Below are 23,176 nucleotides of genomic sequence, written 5' to 3' on the forward strand. Positions count from 1 at the left end.
ATGGTAGAGCTAAACATGTTCATAAATTTCATTTTATGTTTCTAAACCACTTTAGGCACAAAGATAGAATCTCATTTCCTTTTTATTTGAGATTTTCTTTACTCCATAGTCTCCAAGCTCATAGAAAAAAAGAACCCTGCCAATTTTGCTGATTAAGAATTATTGTAAGAACAAGGCAATTGTGTCTTCCCCTCCTTTTGAGAAAAAGAAGGGCTCTATGAGTGAAACCTACTCTAGGAAGAGTATAGGTGAGGAAGGGATTAGTGGGAAAAGAAAAAATCTAAAGCAAGAAACCCCTTAGAAAAATATGGAAGAGATTACTGAGTTTGATAACTTAGATAATAATGAAGAAAAAAATGTGGATGAGGAGGAGAACATGGATGTGGGAGATTTCAGCTCTAATTTGGAAGGTCGCCCTGGTGGCAAGGGTGAATCTGGTAAGGAGGAGATGGATGAAAGTAATGATAAAAATATTGGATCAGGTAATGCTAGTGAAGAGGATACCAATTAGAGTGAACAATCCTTGGGAGTGAGGGATGAAGAAGCAATAATGGAGAAGGGAAAGGAGGAACTCTTTAATAAGGATTTTGAAAATTTTAAGGAAGATATAAGGAAAGAGAAGAACAAGTCTATGGGTAAGGAAGATATGGGGGAGCATAAGTATGATTATGTTGGTAGAGATACTAGGCTTTCTTTCCTACATACTATAAAGCTCAACATGGATTCTTCCCTTCAACCAACTCCTAGTTGTATAACAAATTAATGAACTTGAAAAGAAAAGTCATAACAATAGAGCATAACTAAGAAAATGATTGCAATAAGACCACCCAATTGGAAATTTAGGTTAGTAATATACCGAGCAAACTAAAGGAATTTGAAAACAAGCTCTGGTTATTGATCAAAGAAAGTAGTAATAAGATGGAGCAGGTTACTTCTAGCATTTGTGTAGTTGTTGCCAGCTTAGGGAAGAGAATTAATGAAGAATACATATCTCTAGGTGGTCCAAATAAATGAACTAGATAGAGCTCCAGGAAAAAAATAGCTAACGATACTATGGGATCTATAGTTAATACCATCCAAAGTACTGTGGAGGCTAGAAAAGAGGTGGTCTAAATGATCAAAGAACTACAATAGCAATTGTTTTGTGTTTCTAGTTTCTGGTCTCTGTCTTGGTAGTTGTCCTAGTTTCTAGTTGATTGTCTAGGTTTTTTATCTAATTTTTTTGTTTTAAAACTAGGTTCTAGATCCTTGTAAAATTTGGTCTCATTTTTTGGTTTTATCTTGTGGTTTTAGGTCCCTAAAAACTTGACTTTGAATCTTTTAAAACTATAGGTTTTAGGTCCTTATAAAACATGGTGGAACATAATGGTTTATCTTTTGTTTTCTTATTAAGTGTTTTGGGTCCCCTTCAAAACCTATATTCACCTTAATCTAAAATAACAAAAACATAGTCAATGAGGGGGCGGTTGAGGAAAATCATGTTAAATCACAACCTCACCCCTTCTCAAACTCAAAATATCCAACTATCAACAATAGCAATGCATGTACTCATCAGAATCCAATCAAGCTCCTCCCCTATAGGATATTAGTCATCCAACATACCCAAAGAATACACATCCCTCGGGATGTCTTATAAAACCATGTTACAAAAAATCTTAGTGGATGAACTTATTGTCCTACCACAAGCCAAGCCCTATAAACCACAAGTTAAACCTAAGTGGTGGAGTGACAAACACGTTTCCATCTACCACCAAAAGAGGGGACATTTGAACAAAAAATATTATGCCCTTAAAGGTACCATACAAAAATTGATTAATAACATAACTTTTAAGGTTAATAATCTTTATAAGAATGAAGAAAACACAGCCTTAAAAAACTCTTTCATGAGCCATGTAAGGGAAAATCCTCCATGACCAACTAGAACACATCTTCAAATGATAATGTCAATACACCCATAATTATGATAAGATGATCACTATGATCTTGGGGTTTTACAATGTCGAAAACATCATCATAATTGAAAATAAACATAAGAAGTAGTAATTAAATGTTATTACCCAAGGTCAAGCCTTCAAAATCATTCTACTAGGGCCAATAACTAGTTCAGATCATGCAACCACAAGTTCCACTATACCCAAGTACAATTTAGTCAATCAATTATTGAAGACTCTACCCCATATTTCCATCTTTGAATTGTTGTCAATATCACCAAAACATAAACAAATCCTTACCAAAGCTTTTGTGTCGAACAACCTTTATGTTAATAGATTTAAAAATATGGTAAGTAACCTTGTCATCCCCCATTATGTATCTTTCTTAGCCTAAAATTGTTAGATTAAATAATTAATTATTAATTATTTATTTTATTTACTTAAGCTTACTTAGGTAAATGCATTTAATTTTTTAGTTGTAGTCTAGGAGTTTATTATAAGTTTTTGACAATACGATGTTTGTTCTGTCCTAAGTCATACTTATCCTCTCACCTTATTTGAGGACTTTCCACCTCATGTGGATGCATGCTTAGTTGTCACACTTATCCCCTAGCATCTTCTACCTTGTTCTAGGAGATTCCTTGAGCTCTTTATATTTAAGCTCCCTCATTGTATTTCATAACATATCTCATTCGTGCATATTGTAAATACATATTTTCTTGTGTTTTCATATTTTTTCTCTCATGTCCATTTAGGGTTTTCCCCTAGCTCCACACTCTTCTCTCCTTGGCTTCCCTTTGACAGGTTATTTTCATGCAGGTGATCCTGGGCATCTTCAGAGTTCGATTTCATCAACTTCAACATGGTATCAGAGCCTTCCTACTGTTGCTTCATTGAAGGATTTTTGAAGCCATGATTTAGAGTCACAAACCCTAGTTAGTTTGTGCTTTTTTCTTCAAATCAAGGGTAGACCAAATTTTTAGAGCACTTTGAACTCAAATGGATGCTGCCATTGGATTCATAAGGCATTTTTTAGCTAGGATCCATATAAAATTTGTCAATTTTGGAGATAGGGCTCTGGGAGGTAAAAAAAAATTTAAGTGCAGGGCTCCGTACGGATTGTACAGATGAATTTTTGAAAAAAATAAATTAAAAAAAGGGGTCTTAAAGCACACCACCTAGCAGCCACCACGGGGCCACCGGCACTCTGCCCGTCCATCTCCCTCCAACAGCTCTACTCACTCCCTCTAGCAGCTCAGCCTCAAACTCAGCTCCAGTAGCTCAAGCTTTCCACCATTTTGGCCCGCCCTTAGCTTGCACTTTTCCTGAGTGCCTTCTCCTTTGGCACTGACTCCCTAGTCATTGGCTACAATAGCTTTGTTCTCTGCTCTACTAGAGTCTATTGCTTCGTTGGTGTTTTTAACTGGTGCACTACCCCTATACACATCAGCGTCCACGTTGGTTTTTCTTGCATAGTTGGTAGCCCATGTTATAGTCAGTGCTAGTAGGGATCGTTAGCCTAGTCAGTACTCTGAACAATTAGCAGCCACTTAACAGTGTGTGGGGGTGACACATGGCCTAGTGCCATGTGGACATGCCATGTCACTCCTGACACATATGATTTTGATATGATTTTTTACTTCGGCAAGCTTTTCTTTTGCATCCCATTGCCATTTTTTGAAAACTTTATATTTTTGGAAAGTTGGTTTTGTCTACTTTTCAAAAATGAAGTCATTTCCTTCAAATTCTACCCCATGCTCTTTGTATCATTATTTTGGCATTTTTGGTCCATGGTTGATATCTTGGGTGTTTTAGGTCTGAGGGTCATCTTCTTGGTATGGGGTCCTTTGTTTTGGGTTGTACTATATTTTTTTGTAGCTTGTTTTTAGTTTTGATCATTGTAGCTATCATTTTGAAGCACTTTTATCTATACACCCTGAGATAAAGTGCAACTTTTGCATTATGGGGTCATGAACATTGTTTTGAGACAGTTGTACTTGCACTATTTTCATAAAGGACCATGGGGGGATAGTAGTTTTCATATTTGTTCCATCTTCCTTTGTCAAGTGAGTGTCCCTTCCATGAAATTAGCCCCATGTAGAGTCAGTTTGACTGTGCTTTTATGGGTGTTTGTACCTCTTCATCTTTCTCTTCATTCTTGGTTTGTCTGCATGAGACTTTCGCTAACCTTCTCAGCTGCTTGTCATCTCACCTCGTCTATATTAAGGGGGATTTATTCTATTGTTCTAATGCTTCTATGGTTTGATGGTTCATTAGTGTGAGCTATGTATTCAGTGGTTGATCCTATATATGAGACAATTACAGTGGCTAGCTACCTATGCATTTCGGTGAGATGGATCATCTACCATATAGACATGCTTAGTTTGTGCCTTCCTCTTCCATGGAGGTTCTTCAGATTAGCAATTTCTTTCTAATGGTAGATTTTGCAGCTCCTTCATGCCCGAGTGATGCTCTTCATGATCTTCTTTGTTCCTATTTTAGGGGACATTCCCCTAGTTGGAGGCTTCTTTAGTTCTTCACTAGGTTCTTACCTCTTTTTGGGAGAGGGTTTTTCCCATGTGGTTTTCTCTCTTTCTCTATTTTCAGAGGTTGCGTCTCTTTACATTGTACATGGGTATCTAACATGGCCTTTTTCTCGAGACCCATTCTGCATTTTCATCTTAGTTTTGTGAGCTTAAGGCATTTCCCTAAGTTGCACTTAAGTGGGGGTGTTAGAGTAAATAATTAATAATTAATTATTTATTCTATTTACTTGAGCTTACTTAGGTAAATTCATTTTATTTATTAGTTGTAGTCTAGGAGTTTGTTATAAGTTGTTGACAATATTGAGTTTGTTCTCTCCTAAGTCATACTTATCCTCTCACCTTGTTCAAGGACTTTCCACCTCATGTGGATGTATGCTTAGTTGTCACACTTATCTCCTAGCGTCTTCTAGCTTGTTCTAGGAGATTCCTTGAGCTCTTTATATTCAAGCTCCCTTATTGTATTTCATAACATATCTCATTCTTGCATATTGTAAATACATATTTTCTTGTGTTTTCATATTTTCTCTCTCATGTCCATTTAGGGCTTTTCCCTAGCTCCACACTCTTCTCTCCTTGGCTTCCCTTTGATAGGTTATTTGCATGTAGGTGATCTTAGGTGTCTTCGGAGTTGGATTTCATCAACTACAAAAAAAATAACATGTCTATTATACATCTGGAAAACTATCCATTACACATTGAGGTCTTTATTCATAGAAATAGAGTCAAAAGATCTTTGGTTGATGGCAGAGTAGTCCTCAACATTTTCACTCTGAGTTTGGTAAGAGCCCTAGGGGAGATAGAGGATTTCATTGATCCCAAAATGAATATTGCAATTAAGGAGGAATGGTCATTTTGTGAATAAGGGTTGGCTTTATAGTGAAAGAAACCATTTGCCAAGTCTTGGATTTGAAGTTGACATATAACATCTTGTTAGGTAGACCATGAATCCATGATATGCAAGTTGTCCCTTCTACCTACCATCAAATTCTAAAATCTCCTTACATAGGTCAAGAGATGACTATACCCAGGGATCAAAACTATGTAGAGATCAATGTCCCAACCAGTGTCATTAGGCAACCCACATCAATGGACACCTCAAAACTCATAGGTCAAAAAAACAACTACTTATCCATATTGACTAAGGGTAAAGAGAAAGTAGGTTATTCCAGTTCTTACACTCCTTCACCATCATCATCAAAAGAATATACACAGTCACATTATGAGAAAATGGATTGCTTGATGAAATATTTTGATCATCAGTCCAAATTACAATGACGTGGGGTAGGTCAGTATTTAGTTTCATTATTTGACCCCCTATCTCCAAGATCTCATGGAAAACCATCTTCAACTGCTAGACCTTATCATGATTGTTTCGTCAAAGAAAGTGGTCTACATTCAAGTTTCATAGAGGAAGAAAGTGATTGGTTACAAAATATTGACATTTCCCCTCACCTCTTTGGAAAAGACTTTGATCTAATAAAGAAAATGTGTTACATGGGTGATGGTCCTTTAGAGAAAGGAAATGATTTTTTTGAACCCCTAGTAGCGCAGTTCAAATCCAACAAATCAAAAATAGTGGTAGGGTATCTAGAAAAAGAAAAAGAAAAGTACATTTATAGATCCCATTCCAAACATGGAAATTCCTCTTCTTCCAACTTGGTGTGGGTAACTAAAGGCAAGGATGTCAACAATTAGAATGTAGTTCATGCAAAGAATGTGAATCTATATTTGCCTGATTTACATCATGGAAGAGAACCATCCATACACACCCATAGTAATGAAGACAATAATGATTCCACAAAGTGGAAATTTGACTCATTATCTAAAGAATATATCAATGATAAATAAGGCTTTTTTTTTCACATTCTAACACCCAAGAGTTCCACATCATAAGATTCTACTTCCCATTTAAGTCTCACTTCACCATTAAGCATCAATACACATTAGAGTGGCTCTGAAGATGATACAAAACATATTCCTCACATCATATCACATTTGGATGATAAACACAATAAGGGGTTCTAGATTCAAACTTTATTTCTAGACTTCTTTCTAGTAGAGGTTGAAGATGAATTTTATGAGAAACACTCAAGCTTGACATTTTGAGACCCTTTAGAAGAAGAACATGTTATAGATCTAACCAATACAATATATGATCTATCAAATGAGGTCATGTCTCAGAACCCCAATGAATCCCATCCATACTATGAGTCACTATCCTTAGTTCAACCTGAGCTTATCAGCTAGTATACAACCAAACCTCACAACACCCCAAATTTTGACACAGAGCAAGATATTTGTGTATACCTTAATGTGGTTGAATCGTCTTGTTTACAAAGAGCAGGAGAAATGGATATGGATGGATATGATATTAATCATCTTAGTTATACAAGAAAGGGCCAATTACATCAAAGAACCAATAACCTAAACCACATAGTAGTCAGTCATGAGATTTTTTTTTGAAAAAAATAGAAATGCTACATCAAATTGTGAAAATCCAATTATGTAACCCACAGAAGAGATGATTCATACATCACCTAAACATTCAAAGGAAAGGTCACCTATTTTGATTGAACCTATAGAGAAAGTTAACATTGGAATAGAATAATACCCCAGGATAATTCATTTGACATAGTCCTTAACTATGGAGGAAAGAAGTGAACTCATTCCTTTCTTAGTAGATTTTTTAAAAACTCACATTCTTTAGATAGAACTGGTCACATCGTATTTTTACTTTGATGGTTTCTATACATATGATGGTTTTGGTGTCAGTGTATTGTTCATCTCACATATGGATGTCACCATCCGCAAGTCTTACAAACTCCTCTTGTTGTGTGCAAACAATATCAAAGAATACGAAGCATTGGTTTTTGGTCTCAAACTAGCATTAGAATGCAAGTTAAAAATACTTGATGTCTATGGGGATTCTTAATTGGTCATCAATCAAGTTACAAACATGTATCAAACCAAAGATGAGAATTTGTTACCTTATAAGCATATGTTTTATAAATTTAAGGAATTATTCATTCATATTACTTTTGAATAAATTCCTAAAGACAAGAACAAGGCAATAGATTCCATAGCCACCCTGGCCTCGTTGCTTCAGCTACTAGATTGGCATGAGCGATATGAGTTCTTAGTGGAAGAGGTGGTTCAACCTGCATTTATTAAATCTAAATCCCATATTATTTTTCTTTTAAACACCCTAGACTCTACTTGGTATGAATGGATATTACCACTTATCTCCATGATAATAGTATCCCTTCTAACATCTCACAAAACCAAAAATACAACTTCATCTAATAGACATCATGTTACACTTTGGTGGCTAATACATTATATAGGAAAGGTCTTAATGATACTTTATTTAGATGTCTAGAAAAACACAAGTCTAGGGTTACTCTATTAGAGTTGCATGCAGGTATTTGTGGGTCACATTCTAGAAGATTCACATTAGCAAAGAAAATTCTTAGAATGGACTATTTTTGGCCAACCATGGAAAAGGATTCTATTATGTAAAAACTTGTAAAAAATGTCAAATCCATGGCAATCTTATTCATGCACCAGTACAAGAACTCAAGTCTTTAGCCATATCATGGCCTTTTTGTCAGTGAGGTTTTGATTTGATTAGTGCAACCCACCCACCTTCTTCTAATGGACATAAATGGATCATCACTACAACTGAATATTTCACCGAATGGGTCAAAGTAGAACCACTTGCAAACTTACCAGATAAAAAAGTCTCTTCATTCATACTGAACCATATCATTTTTTGTTTTGGGATACCTCATGGCATCCTAAAAAATAACACCTTGTATTTTAAAAATCAAATAGTCGATAAGTTATTTGATAACTTTCACATTATACACCATTCATCATCCACCAATGTTCCCTAAAGCAATGGTCAAGGATAGGCCACCAACAAGACCACCATCAACATTCTCAAGAGAACCATCAATGATAGTAGTAGAGATTGGCACTTATAGCTCAACCATTCCCTATGGGCCTACAAGACAAGTGTTCGAATGCATATGGGTGCAACACTCTTTTGTTTGGTTTATGATAGTGAGGCTATTCTTCCTTTAGATGTTGAGATCCCATCTTTGAGAGTCATCCTCTATGATATCCTATCAAATGAAGATTATAGATTAGCCCATTTAGAGAAGCTGGAATCCTTAGAAGAAAATTAGCATACAATGCATGAGCATCTCAAAGTATATCAGAACAGGTTGTCCAAACACTGCAACAAAAAGGTCAAAACCTATGTTTTTTAAATAGGTGACTTATTCGTTAGAGAAAATCCTAAGAATTAGGTAGTTAGGGAAAAGAAAGGAAAATGGGAGTTCTATTGGATTCATCCTTACATTATTATAGAATCCATTGGGATCAATAACAATAGACTTTTAGATTATGAAGGAGAAGAACTAGTGGAACCCATCAATAACATCCATCTCAAGTGATTCTATTTCTAAAGATTTAAGGAAGCACCTCATTACTGAACAAATTGAAAAAGTAAAACACTAGAAAACATTAAAAAAAAATAAACTAGTACAAAATGATTGGGAAATATCACTTTTGGTTTAAAGGGAGTGAGAGGTAACACCTTTGGACTTCTCTAAACAACACAAGTCCTTCAATATGATAGTACAACAAGACATGGCTAAAACAACCCTCTCTAAGAAAAATTTTTCTTGTTTGTGGCCACACTACCTAGCATAGTTGAGTTAGTCTCACACATACCCAATTGAGAAACACTTATGGGTTATAGTTCAATGATTTCTTGGCATTAGAAACAATTCACTATAGCAGAGACAGCTAACAAAAAAAAAACAAAAGGAAAGGTAGGCATCATAGAGGATACATGGAGTTCAATTATGTTATAAGATATCATAGACATGGATTGTAGGAAAATACATGCACATCTCAAATATTTTCCATAGCCAATAGCTCTCACAATCCTTTTGAAGTCCCAAAATCCTTTTTTTTTGCATTGTCTCAAATGCAGCACTCGGTGTTCCTTTTTAGTCTTCAAAGCCCACTTTTGGTGTCCTTGACTCTTTATGTGTTAAAATAGGCCCTAGTTATCTCCATCATCCAAGACTCAAAAATTATCAAAAATATTCAGAAATTATCAAAAATTGTCAAAAACATTAAAAATTTATCAAAATTTGTTAAAAAAATTCAAAAATATCAAAAATCATAAAAAACATTCAAAAATATCAAAAATATAAAAAATAACCTAAAACTTAGGCCAATCAATAATGAATTCATCCCAAACAAGCTATTTAATTTTACATAAATTATTTATATATTTTTCAAACTAATGATCCATTGATTTCATGTCGAATTGGTGTCCATATATAATTGTTGTTCCTTTGGGACAAGTTTGCATACCTTTACCAGTTTTATATGAAATCAATGGTGAGGACCCATACATTGAAATATATTTAAATATTATATGTCATATTTTTCTACTCTATTACCTATGGTAAAAATAATAAACCAGAGCATCACTTAACTAAGAAGTAGTGTAGTTATGTATTCAAACATCTCTCTAGGCTTTGGAGATAGCTACAGAGATTTTGTTAGTGTCTCTTTTCTCTCCTCCTTTCAAGAAGAACAACTCTAGATGGATTTACAATCTTATTTATATTGTAGAGGCTAAGATTGATCCAACAAACTTTTGACAAATATATCAATGCTATCCCAAAAGGCCTAGATATCCATCATGCTATTTCATCATCATCTCATAAGGGCTTAGATTAAGTAAGCTCATTTTTTTGAGAGACCACAAGATCCTCAAGCACCTCTTTAAGTTTCCAATGCCCTTTTTGGGCCCCCAAATGCCTTTTTCAAGGCCCAAGCACCTTTTAGGCTCTAACACCTTTTTGAAGGCTTGATTAGTGCCTTTTAGGCCCAAAAACCTTTTTCAAGGCCACATTAGTGCCTTTTAGGCCCAAATGTGTTTTTCAAGGCCCAAGCATCTTTTTCAAGGCCCAGAATCCTTTTTGGACCCTCAAGCACCTTTTTCAAGGCCCCATTAGCACCTTTTAGGTCCCAAAGCCTTTTTCAAGGCCCAAACACCTTTTCATGACCCTTCTAGCACCTTTTCTGGCCATCAAAGCCTCCCATGGGCCCAAACACCTTTTCACAAGCACCATGAGTCTCTGTCTTAGTATGTGTAATGTCCCCTTTCTAGCATTCATAGCATGATGTTGTCGTTATCCTATTTCCCCATAGTCCCATAGGCTAACCAGGACATTAAAGGGGCTTAGAGGCCATTTGGCCTAGACAGTTTCAGTTGCAGGTCTTTTTGAGGGGTTCTGAGGCAACTTTGGGCATACTTACTATTTATAGTAAGTCATCTTGGACATGGCCGGACATTCAAACACAGTGGTATGTCAATGGTAATTGCTTAAAATTGACAGGAAGACTTATTTATCATTGATAAGATTTTTTATGCATTGATAAAGCCATTTTATAAAGTTAAATTTAAATATTTAACTTTATTAATGCATAGACTATAGTTTGTGGGAAATATTTAAATTAAAAGAGTTCCCTTTATTTTTATAACACATTGGAGACATAAGGTACATAAAGGGAGTTATGTTTTATCCCACATTGAGAAAATGAAGGATTGAGCTCTTGTGAGAACACTATAAAAGAAATGGAAGAGCTTTTTTTTTTGTATGCTTGGATGAAGATTAATGTTACGTTGTTGGATATCTGATTATCGGGCTTGGAGGATGGAATCCCTCTTTGCTAGCATTCTCTTCACTGTTGGAAGACACAGTCAGGAGGATCAATGGTGTTTTCACTTTAGGAAACACACTGGGTTTCATTTGGGGCGTTCGCATAAAGAAATTTACAAGGGTTTGAGGTGCAGATATGAAGTTAGTTATTGCTATAGTGCCGCATGAACAGTATTTTGCTATAGTCGGCATGAACAGTATTTTGCTACAGTATGGCGTGAACAGTGTGGGTATCAAGTTTACTTGTTTTTTCGGCTGATTAGAAGTTTGGAGGGCTGGCCAACTACATCTGCAAAATACTACAGCAACTAATTCCAGGTTTCTTCTGTCAAATTTTGATATTTTGCATAATAATTGTTGAATACAAGTCTGAATAGTTGTTGTAGCCTTTAAGGCAGTTGTAAGTGCACATCTAAATTTAAAAATCACCCTTTATTAGTAGATTGAAAGAGTTTCCAGATTTTTCATATACTATTGAATGTGTGCCAAGTGTTTGTGAAAATGTTATGATGTGTATTATGCATTTTAATGTCACTTCATAGTTGTTCATAAATCTACTCATTAGAAAGCAATTTATTGAAGAAATCAGCTTTATGAGTTTGCATAGAAAGTGTTTGGCAATATTCCTTAAGTTAAATTTCTGCAAGTCAAAGTTCAAATCAGGGGAGGATACTACAGTGGTATTAGAGCTATAAGTCCTGCCATCCTATGGAGGTCTTATAAGAAATTTGGAATTGGCAGATAGAGGGAAAAGTGTTTGATGAAATGTCAAAACACAAAAATCAGAGCATTTATGTTGGAGCATGCGACAGGGGCCTTATAATTTCCACAATACCAGAGCAAGACAAAGTAGGAGTTTAGACCTGCAAATAAAATAGTCTAGTTCATCCGTATAGGGGGGTATAGAATCCAGTCATACAGACACAACAGAGGTATTCTTTGATCAAGACAGCAATATGGGTGACCGAGATGACAGGAATACAAGATTAGTTAGAGGCAGGAATGCCGGTCCAAAGCCTGGAGAGGAAAGATTCTTATAGTTATTAGAGACCTTGGTACAGGGTCAGCGAGTAGCAGAACAAAGGGCATAGGAACAAAATCAAAGATTGGATCTTATGATGCAGATGATGGCTCGTCAAATGGGTTTGAATGCTAACATGGGTGGAGGAAATAATCAGAATGGTAACAATCAGAATGGAAATGATCAGGATGGGACACATAATGGAGATGAACAAGTTGGGAAAAAAATTAGTCATGCACCCCAGCGAGCTAGGATAGTGAGTTCAAGGCCCATGATTCCTACATTTCCTCCTAGAGCTCCAGAGCAGCTCGTAGCAGAGCCCTAGATTACTGATATACAAGACCAATTGAGGAGAGATTGGGAAGCCGAAGGGCCAGATTTTACTGCTACAATTACCTTTAGGGAGTATATGGATGTGCGGATGAAACATATGCCACGTGGACATGACAGGAACCAGAGCTATGAGCTACGGAAGAAAGTAGGGAGACTTGAGTTACCATATTATGATGGCTTAGGAAAGTCTACAGCAAGAGCTTGGGTTCAAAATCTTGACACATACTTTCAATTGAACCCTATTACCAAGGAAGAAGCTATTAAGTATGCAGCAATTCATCTGGATGGGTTAGCACACGAGTGGTGGCATCATGGTATGGTCACTATGGGACATGCACACATTACCTCATATGTGGAGTTTATAGAGAGGCTGATTGAACATTTTGATAGGAAGGATCCAGAACTCCATTTCAAGGAGTTAGCTTAGCTTAAACAGTGGGGATCATTGGAAACATACATTTCAGAGTTTCAAAAACTTGTAGTGTTAGTAATAGATGTATCTGAATAGAGGATACTAGTTCTATTTATGGATGGGTTAGCTAATCCGTTGAGAGGGTGGATTAAAGCTCTCAACCCTCCCACTTTGTAGGAAGCCATTAAGAAAGCTCGTGACATGGATTCCTCTTCATCTTCAAAAAATAAATTCCAAGCAAAGAGTTTCCCTTCAAGGAAAGATAAGGATAGGAAACCTTTTCATAAAGAGGTTCAACCAACTAAGGAGGAAAGTAAGAGGTTGGACAATGAGACACTTAATGATCTCAGGAAGAAGAAGCTTTGTTTTCACTGTAGGGAGCCTTGGGATTTGTCACATAAGTGTCCATTGAAAGCAAAAGCTAAGCAGATGGAGTACTTTTCAGCCGAAGAGTCAGTAGATGGAGATTCAGAGCAGTCATCCGAATCAGATGGAGATGATGATAGTTCTTCACAGGAGGAAGCACACAGCGATAGCACGATAGCTCAGTTGTCAAGTATACAAGAGGCCGTCACTTTTAGAGTTAGGGGAACCTTGGATGGACAGAGAGTTGTGGCACTCATTGATATAGGGGTGACACATAACTTCATTGATGAGAAGTTTGTGACACGCAGAGGGCTACATACAGAGGAGCATAGGGGATTTAAGGTGATGGTTGCCGATGGCTTCAAAATTGAATGTACCAAGAAAATCTCCAACTTGCAACTTTGTTTGGGAGATTATGACATGACAGGAGATTTCTTTGTGGTCAACATTGGTGATCAGGATATGGTGCTTGGGATGAACTGGATGAAGTCTCTAGTAGAGTTTACATTTAACCTTGAGAAAATGGAAATGAGGTTTGAGGCAAATGGTAAGAAGATAGTGCTCAGAGGTTTGTCAGATGGGAGACTTCGAGTGGTGTCACTCAAGCGGATGCAGAGTTTCTTTAGACATGATCAGGTGCAGTGGGCAGCAGAGTTTAGAGTAATGCCTGAGATGATAGAGCAGCATAAACTAGAGTATCCACCTAATGTACAAAAAAAATAACCAAACATACTAAGGTGTTTGGTGAGATACCTCCAAGGAGACCCCTGGATAGGGGAATCGAGCATGTTATTGAATTAGAGAAAGGGGCTAAGCCAATTATCATCACACCTTACCGCCATCCAAAGAGATATAAGGATGAAATAGAAAAGGCAATTAAGGAGTTGATTGACATGGGGCACATACGGCCAAGAAAAAGTCCTTTCGCTTCTTCAGTAGTATTGGTGAAGAAGAAGGATGGTACAATGAGGATGTGCATTGATTATAGGGAGCTAAACAAGAAGACAATCAAGAACCGATACCCTATCCCACGCATCGATGAGCTTATTGATGAATTGCATGGTGCATGCTACTTCTCCAAAATTGATTTGAGATTCAGCTACCATCAGATATGGGTTAGAGAGGTGGATGTGGATAAGACAGCTTTTAAATGCCACTATGGACATTTTGATTTCTTAGTCATGCCCTTTGGGTTGACAAATGCCCCTGTCACTTTCCAGTCCTGTATGAATAGAGCGTTCAGAGATCAGTTGAGGAAGTTTGTGTTGATATTTTTTGATGATATACTGATATACAGCCGTACTTGGGAGGAACATTTGAAGCATATTGATACAGTGCTTAGTATTCTAGAGAGGGAGTCATTATATGCCAAGATGAGTAAATGTGAGTTTGGGATGACAGAGTTGCTCTATCTAGGGCATATTAGTAGTGCAGGAAGTGTTTGGGTTGACCCAGACAAGATCAGGGCCATTCTAGATTGGCCACCACCGAGGAACACTTCACAACTCAAGGGATTTCTTAGGCTTTGTGGGTTCTACCGTAGATTTGTGAAGGGATTTTCATAGATAGCAACACCACTTACAGATTTGACATGGAAAGATAGTTTCAAGTGGTTAGAGAGGGCTCAGGATTGTTTTGACAGGTTTAAGGAGCTGATGAGTACATGTCCTATTTTAGCCATTCCAAATTTCACCAGGCCTTTTGAGCTACAGTGTGATGCCTTGGGAGAGGGCATAGGAGCTATTCTGATGCAAGACAAACATCCCATCGCATATGAGAGTAGAAAATTATGAGGTGTGGAGAGAACCTACAACATCTATGACAAAGAGATGCTAGCAATCATGCATGCGCTAGCTAAGTTCAGGCAGTACTTAGTGGGAAGCCGATTCATAGTAAAAATAGATCATAATAGCTTGAAACATTTCCTTGGATAGAAGGACCTTAATGATAGGCAACAGAAATGGGTGAGTAAATTATAGGCCTATGATTTTGACATAGCCTATGTCAAAGGGAAGAAAAATATTGTTGCAGATGCCTTATCTAGAAGGCCACATTTGCTTGCTATTGGGATAGTCATGGATGATTGGAGAGAGATGATCTTGGCAAAATATGCTAAGGATAGTTGGGCATCTAGCATTATTGAGGGAGCTATTCAAGATAGTCGATACACTGTCGTAAATGATCTAATCATCTACAAGGAAAGGATTTATTTAGTACCTGGGTCTGCTATGAAGTAAAAGATTTTGAGGGCATTTCATGATTCACCAATGGTAGGACATCCCAAATTTTTAAGACATATCGGCAGGTGAGAGAGCGCTTCACTTGGAAAGGACTCAAATCAGAGGTGCTTCAGTTTGTTAGGGAATGCCATGTGTGTCAGCAGAACAAACAGGAACATTCTTTTTCGGATGGTTTACTACAGCCCCTACCCATACCAGAGAAGAAGTGGGATAACATTTCCATGGATTTTATCACAGGCCTCCCCAAGGCATAGGGTCGGGATTGTATCTTTGTTGTGCTAGACAGATTGACGAAATTTGCACATTTCTTTGCAATTTCGTCTACATATTCAGCAGCACAAACAACAGAACTATTTTTTTGAGAGGTATTCAGACTACATGGGATACCACAGAGCATAGTCAGTGATAGAGACAGTAGATTTATGATCCACTTTTGGCAGGAGTTGTTCAGGTTATGTGGAACAGAGCTCACTCTGAGTACCAGCTACCACCCCCAAACTGATGGGCAGACAGAGATAGTGAACAAATGGGTTGAGGGGTACCTTTGAAACTATATTGTAGGAGAGCAAAAGGCTTGGGTGAAGTGGCTACATCTAGGGGAGTACTGCTATAATACCTCTTTCCATATGTCTATTCAAATGTCCCCTTTTATGGTACTGTACGGGTATGATGCTCCTAATTTTTTGAATTTGTTATTTGGGGACAGGAGGGTGCCTAAGGCCAAGGATACTTTGTAGAAGTGTTAGGACATTATGCGATCCTTGAAGGAAAATTTGCAAAAGCACAAAATCAGAAGAAGCAATATGCTGATTAGCACAGGGTTGAGAGGTCTTTTGAGGTGGGAGATATGGTGTACCTCATGTTATAGCCATATAGACAATGCTCTCTCAAGAAGAGTGCAGTAGAGAAATTGAAACCACGCTACTATGGACCATTCAAAGTAATCAGGAGAGTGGGCAAAGTAGCTTATGAGTTGGAGTTGCCTACAGACAGTAAAGTGCATAATGTGTTCCATGTGTCATGCCTTAAGAAGGCATTGGGTCACAATTTGGTGCCTTTAGTAGTATTGCCACCTCTTGATGATGAGGGGAAGCTTATCTTGGTTACCAAGGCCATACTTGACTCCAGGGAGAGGGTGCTTCGCAGGAGGACTATCAGGGAGTATCTAGTGAAGTGGAGGAACCTACCTATCGAGGATGCTACTTGGGAAAATGAGCAGATATTGCAGCATCCAGAGCTGAAATTGCTTGAGGACAAGCAATTTTGGGAAGGGCGGACTGTAATGTCCCCTTTCTAGCATTCATAGCATGATGTTGTTTTTAGCCTATTTCCCCGTAGTCTCGTAGGCTAACTAGGACATTAAAGGGGCTTAGAGGCCATTTGGCCTAGACAGTTACAGTTGCAGGTCTTTCTGAGGGGTTCTGAGGCAACTTTGGGCATACTTACTATTTATAGTAAGTCATCTTGGACATGGCCGGACATTCAGTCACAGTGGTATGTTGATGGTAATTGTTTAAAATCGACAGGAAGACTTATTTATCATTGATAAGATTTGTTATGCATTGATAAAGCCATTTTATAAAGTTAAATTTAAATATTTAACTTTATTAATGCATAGACTATAGTTTGTGGGAAATATTTAAATTAAAAGAGTTCCCTTTATTTTTATAACACATTGGAGACATAAGGTACATAAAGGGAGTTATGTTTTATCCCACATTGAGAAAACGAAGGATTGAGCTCTTGTGAGAACACTATAAAAGAAATGGAAGAGCTTTTTTTTTTGTATGCTTGGATGAAGATTAATGTTACGTTGTTGGATATCTGATTATTGGGCTTGGAGGATGGAATCCCTCTTTTCTAGCATTCTCTTCACTGTTGGAAGACACAATCAGGAGGATCAATGGTGTTTTCACTTTAGGAAACACACTGGGTTTCATTTGGGGCATTCACATAAAGAAATTTACAAGGGTTTGAGGTGCAGATCTGAAGTTAGTTATTGCTATAGTGCCACATGAATAGTATTTTGCTACAGTCGGCATGAACAGTATTTTGCTACAGTATAGCATGAACAGTGTGGGTATCAAGTTTACTTGTTTTTTTGGCTGATTAGAAGTTTGGAGGGCTGGCCGACTACATCTGCAAAATACTACGGCAACTAATTCCAGGTTTCTTCTGTCAAATTTTGATATTTTGCATAATAATTGTTGAATACAAGTCTGAATAGTTGTTGCAGCCTTTAAGGTAGCTGTAAGTGCACATCTACATCTAAAAATCACCCTTTATTAGCAGATTGAAAGAGTTTCTAGATTTTTCATATACTATTGAATGTGTGCCAAGTGTTTGTGAAAATGTTATGATGTGTATTATGCATTTTAATGTCACTTCACAGTTGTTTGTAAATCTACTCATTGGAAAGCAATTTATTGAAGAAATCAGCTTTATGAGTTTTCATACAAAGTGTTTGACAATATTCCTTAAGTTAAATTTTTGCAAGTCAAAGTTCAAATCAAGGGAGGATACTATAGTATGCACCTAGAGAAAATTACCAACATTGGTCCTAAGCTTGTCTACAAAGGCTATCGATCTATACTAAACGGTGCCTTGCCATTCATTGGTCTAATACATCCTAATTTTTCCTCATGCATTGTAGCTCTCAAGATGTTACACAAGTTTGTACTCATCATTCATTAAGAGTCCACATTGGCAATCAACTACGACACATAGGTAAAGGTTAATCTTCCTCTAAACATCTCATCATTCCAACTTTTATGGTTATTAAAGACCTTTTGAATATTTGTAAAAGTACCGAAAACATCCAAATATTTGTAAAAATTCTAAAAACATCCAAATATTCCCTAAAATTCCAAAAACATCCAAAATTTCCAAAATAATTTTGTAAAACATCCAAATATTCCCAAACATGCCAAAAACATCCAAAACATATCAACAAAAATATCAAAAATAGACATCACCATGTTTATTCACCACTGTCATCACATTGTTCATTAACATCAACAATAGTCACCCTTTTTGGTTGCCTTTAAAAAAATGTACCTTTTTATTTTAGTACAGTGGAAAAACCATTGTTACATTCAAAATAACATTTGGTAGGTCATTTATTTTGGCCTCCCCTAAGGATGTGGTAAGATAGGGTGTTCGATTAGGGGCATTTCTCTAGACCCAGTTCTAGATGATGAAGCCCCTAGTATTGATCCTCGTCGCACCCACACAAAATCCATGGGAATTGGAAATCTCCCATTTTGAAATTGCATGTTCAAAAGTTGTGTACATTCACTATCCACAAACTTATTCTCATGTTGCTTCTCATTGTGGATTGATTGATGATAGAGCCACATATAATAGGTGCCTTCCTAGTGTACTTTTGTAGTCCATTGCATATCTATGAACACATTCTCCACCATCTTATTTATACCTAGTATAGTGATTTCTCATTGAGCCACATCCAACTCCTCTTGCATCTAATCATTCACCATTCCCTAGTGCTCCACATCCAATTTCACTTTACTCAATCAATACTGCAACTGTGTCACCTTTCACTTGCTCAATGCTAACTACTCTTGTAACTGCAACAATAAGGTGTTTTATTTTTCAATTTCCTCCCTAAAACACTCAAACTACACCTATAATAACACCAGTTCTTTCTACACACTATCCAAATGAACTTGTGTCATCTTCAAGGACTCCTATAGCCTATGTGCCCATGTTCACTCTAATCGTAGACCCACATCATTTCCCTTTTCTCATGACTATTCCACTCATAGTACTACTTCTTGTGACTGCACTTAGGCCTATTCTAAATTCACCACCACCTAGAGTTGTCTCACTTATGTTTATGATCTATCCTCATAAGCTTTCTCCATCAATCCCAATAAAAATGTGACTTCTTGCTTTGCATTCTCTGCCCAAACTCTCTCTATGGACAATATGTTTTGCAAAACCTCCACTTCACTCATTGCTTGTACTCTTCCCTCTACCTCTGGCTATGTTCCACCATGTGCCTCAATCCACCCTTCTCCTATTTCATTGAATTTTTCCCTAGAATCCTAAGGCTAATCAAATGACTTACTACACTCATCACCTCATGCATATTGATGTCTTCTGCCACTTTGATATTTTCCCACAGTCTTCTCTAGAGATTCCATCTCCCCCACTTTCGTTGCCACTTCTAACATGCTCTTCATCACCCCTTGGTGGACTATTCTCCATTGGCATCACTAGTTCATCACCAAATACCACCTACAACATCTTTTTCATTGTGCTCCTTGAAAATATCATCAATTCTATCAATGACATTTTTTCCACCCTAACTCATAAACCCTAAGGTTGTTCTTGTACTAGTCACACATGACTTGACTCACCCCAGTCATGAACTAATGATTGAAGTTCAGACTGATAGACTAGCTCTCTAGATGTATGTCAAATACATTTTTCCCTCTAGCCTTGCCTCACCCATTCTCCCTAGCTAATATCACCCTCCTATTGCAACTAATTTGGTGAGCCCAACATTCTTTCAACCACACACTTACTTGAACTTTCAAACTAACTAAGTAGTTGCACTATCTCCTTCAACATGCTTCATTTTGTGGACACATTCCTCATCTATTTATTGTCATCATTCACCATGCCTTACACTTCATTATCATTGTCACACATCCCCTCTCTACATTATGTCACACTAGTACCCCATCTACTTGGCACTTAGCTCTAAATTCAAACACCTTGATCCCCATTGACACAAATCTTCTGCCTTACTCACAATGATCTTGTTGCTGAATTCTCACTAAGACATCTCATGCTTTATTACCAGGCCCCTATAATAGTTTCATCCACCAAGAATTCAACAAACTTAACAATATTGCACACAACAGTTGACACTGTAGGTCTACAAATTCTTGTTTTTCCTACTATTATGAGCTTCTAGTACCTCAATGATGTACTTGATTAGAGGTACTAGGATGAAGCCATGATATTTATTTACCTTTGGATTTTACTATTTTCCTCTAAATATCCTTTGATTTTACACGTTATTGGTGTCTACTTGCAAGTCCTTCTTCTCATCTAGAAGGCCATGTGTACCTAAACCTATTTTTCATGATATCTTAGGTGAGGTCCTTTATTTGACATGGGTTTGTTTGTGTGCTTGTTTTCATTTATTGCGATTATAGTTTTTGTTCTTTATGGTTGTCCTATCTTCCATGTACATTGTTTTAGGTCATAATTCTTAGCATAATACGATATTCATATCACCATAGTTGAGCTAGTGGTGGTTGTACCATGTCATTTTATTTAGACTCTCCATGATGACATTTAATTTGCATCTATTTACAGAAAAGTGAGAATTAGTTGCATCCATCTAGCTTGCATTTCATCTTGGGTTTCTTAAAATACAAATAGTTGGCACATAGATCATGATTACACAAGTGATATTATACAACATCATTCAACAACTTAACAACACAATTTAGGATTGTCTTTCAAACAAAAGACAAAAAATTCAACATCAACAGAAGCTTTTCCCACTCAACTATTGTGGATTTTATCTCATTGCATCACACATTCATCATTACATCATATACATTCCATCTATTACATTGTGTGATCTTCAAATCTCAAACAATTTTTGTCACTATGCCTCATCCATCATATTATCCATTACATTATGTGACCTTCAAATCTCAAGAAATTTTGATCACTATTCCCTCCTACCACACTTCATTTTCTCCCATTTATTTATCACATTCCATGTAATCACTATTTCACCCTTCTCATTAGGGCTTCGAGGTTCTTTTGTGGCTTTCAAATCTCAAAAGTTGAGTCACTTCTCTTCATATTGTTTCACCCCTACCACCATCATTTCATCCATTATAATTCCTCATTTTCATCTTTATTTCTATTTTAATATCATTTCCACTTCATTATTCCATTTCTCATTTTTCATTTTCGCTTTCCTCTTTCATCACATTCCATCTTCATCAGATATGACACATTAAACACCTGCCTTTTAGTTTTATCTTTAAAATTTCCTTGCATTTTTCACTTTCATTTCACTAGAATAATCTTCACTCTTCTCTTTTATCTTGGCTTCTGATTCTATTTCATTACCATCATCATTTCATTTTCTCTCGTTCATTCATCTTTTCATTACATTTTCACATTTTCATAATTATCACTTTCATATTATTTCTTTACATGACATTTCATTTCATTTATTTATATACATCAAATTTCATTTATGTATTTAATTACATCACATTTCATTATCATGTATGAAACATTATTTTATTTTTCTTATCACGTTATTATTTCATCACATCACATTTAACATTATTTCATTACATTTCACATTATTTTATTACATCACATTTCACATTATTTTATTACATCACATTTTACATTATTTTATTTCATCTCATTTTATTTCTACATTTCATTTGATCAATTACATTTCATTTTATCACAACTCATTTAATTTCATTTAGGCATTCCATTACATCATATTTCATCTATACATTTCATTGCACCTATTTGTTTACATTACATTTCGTTTCATTCATACATTTGATTTCATCACATTTTATTTATACATTTCATTTGATCACATTTTATTTATACATTTTATGTCATTAGATTTCATTCACCCATATCATTTGCACATTTCATTCATACATGTCATTTATATAAGTCATTTCTACATTCACTAGTCACATATCATGTTAAGCATCTATACACTACAGTAATCATCGCTGTTAAATTAACATCTATAACTATCATATAAATTAAATGATAAACATCATGTATATTCTTCCATCACAACAGATATATAACACACATGATATCACAAGTGAACAAGTTTGAACATCAAAAAGCTCAAATATTTCATATATCAATGAAGATCTAGTCATCCAAAAGTCAAAAGGTTATCAACATTGACATCAAATGATCATCATCACAAATGACATACATGATAAAACAATAACATGCAATACCAAATGATACATAGAATCAACTTTGTGTCTCATCACCTACATGATCTGTATGTGTCTAATCTGGAGGTCCCTACTTGTTATGGGCACTTCTCTCATCTCGAGGAGCCTTTTTTTATTGCATCTTTCAGTAGTGTCATAGGAATAGTGGTTTGTATTTGACTCATGGTAGTCCCATATGTCCTTGCTGGTGGTGGCAATGGAGGCCTTGGTATCATTGCAACTATAAAATCTTATATCGTACTCATCAACTTGCTCATCTATGCCTCCATGGAAGTCATCCAAGACTCTATGTTTGAAAATCCAATTGGTCCCTCTACTAGTAGTTGCCCATGTGGTGGTATTTATTTCTACCTCTATTCCTATAAATAACATGCAACTAGGATAAGGACCTATATTTGAGGCCTCTACCAATAAATAAACTACACATTGTTTGGTAATCTAGCCCTAACTTGCTCTATCTTTCTTTGACCCATCTCTTTTTCTCATTGGCTAGACCCTATACCACTATCTGTATGCTCTCTCATAGTCACACCACCTTGGCCACAAACCTCTCTAGGTATCTTTG

The sequence above is a fragment of the Cupressus sempervirens genome, chromosome 4 (genome assembly GCF_028749045.1).
Source record: "Cupressus sempervirens isolate cs-2001-9-10 chromosome 4, ASM2874904v1, whole genome shotgun sequence".
Taxonomy (NCBI): domain Eukaryota; kingdom Viridiplantae; phylum Streptophyta; class Pinopsida; order Cupressales; family Cupressaceae; genus Cupressus; species Cupressus sempervirens.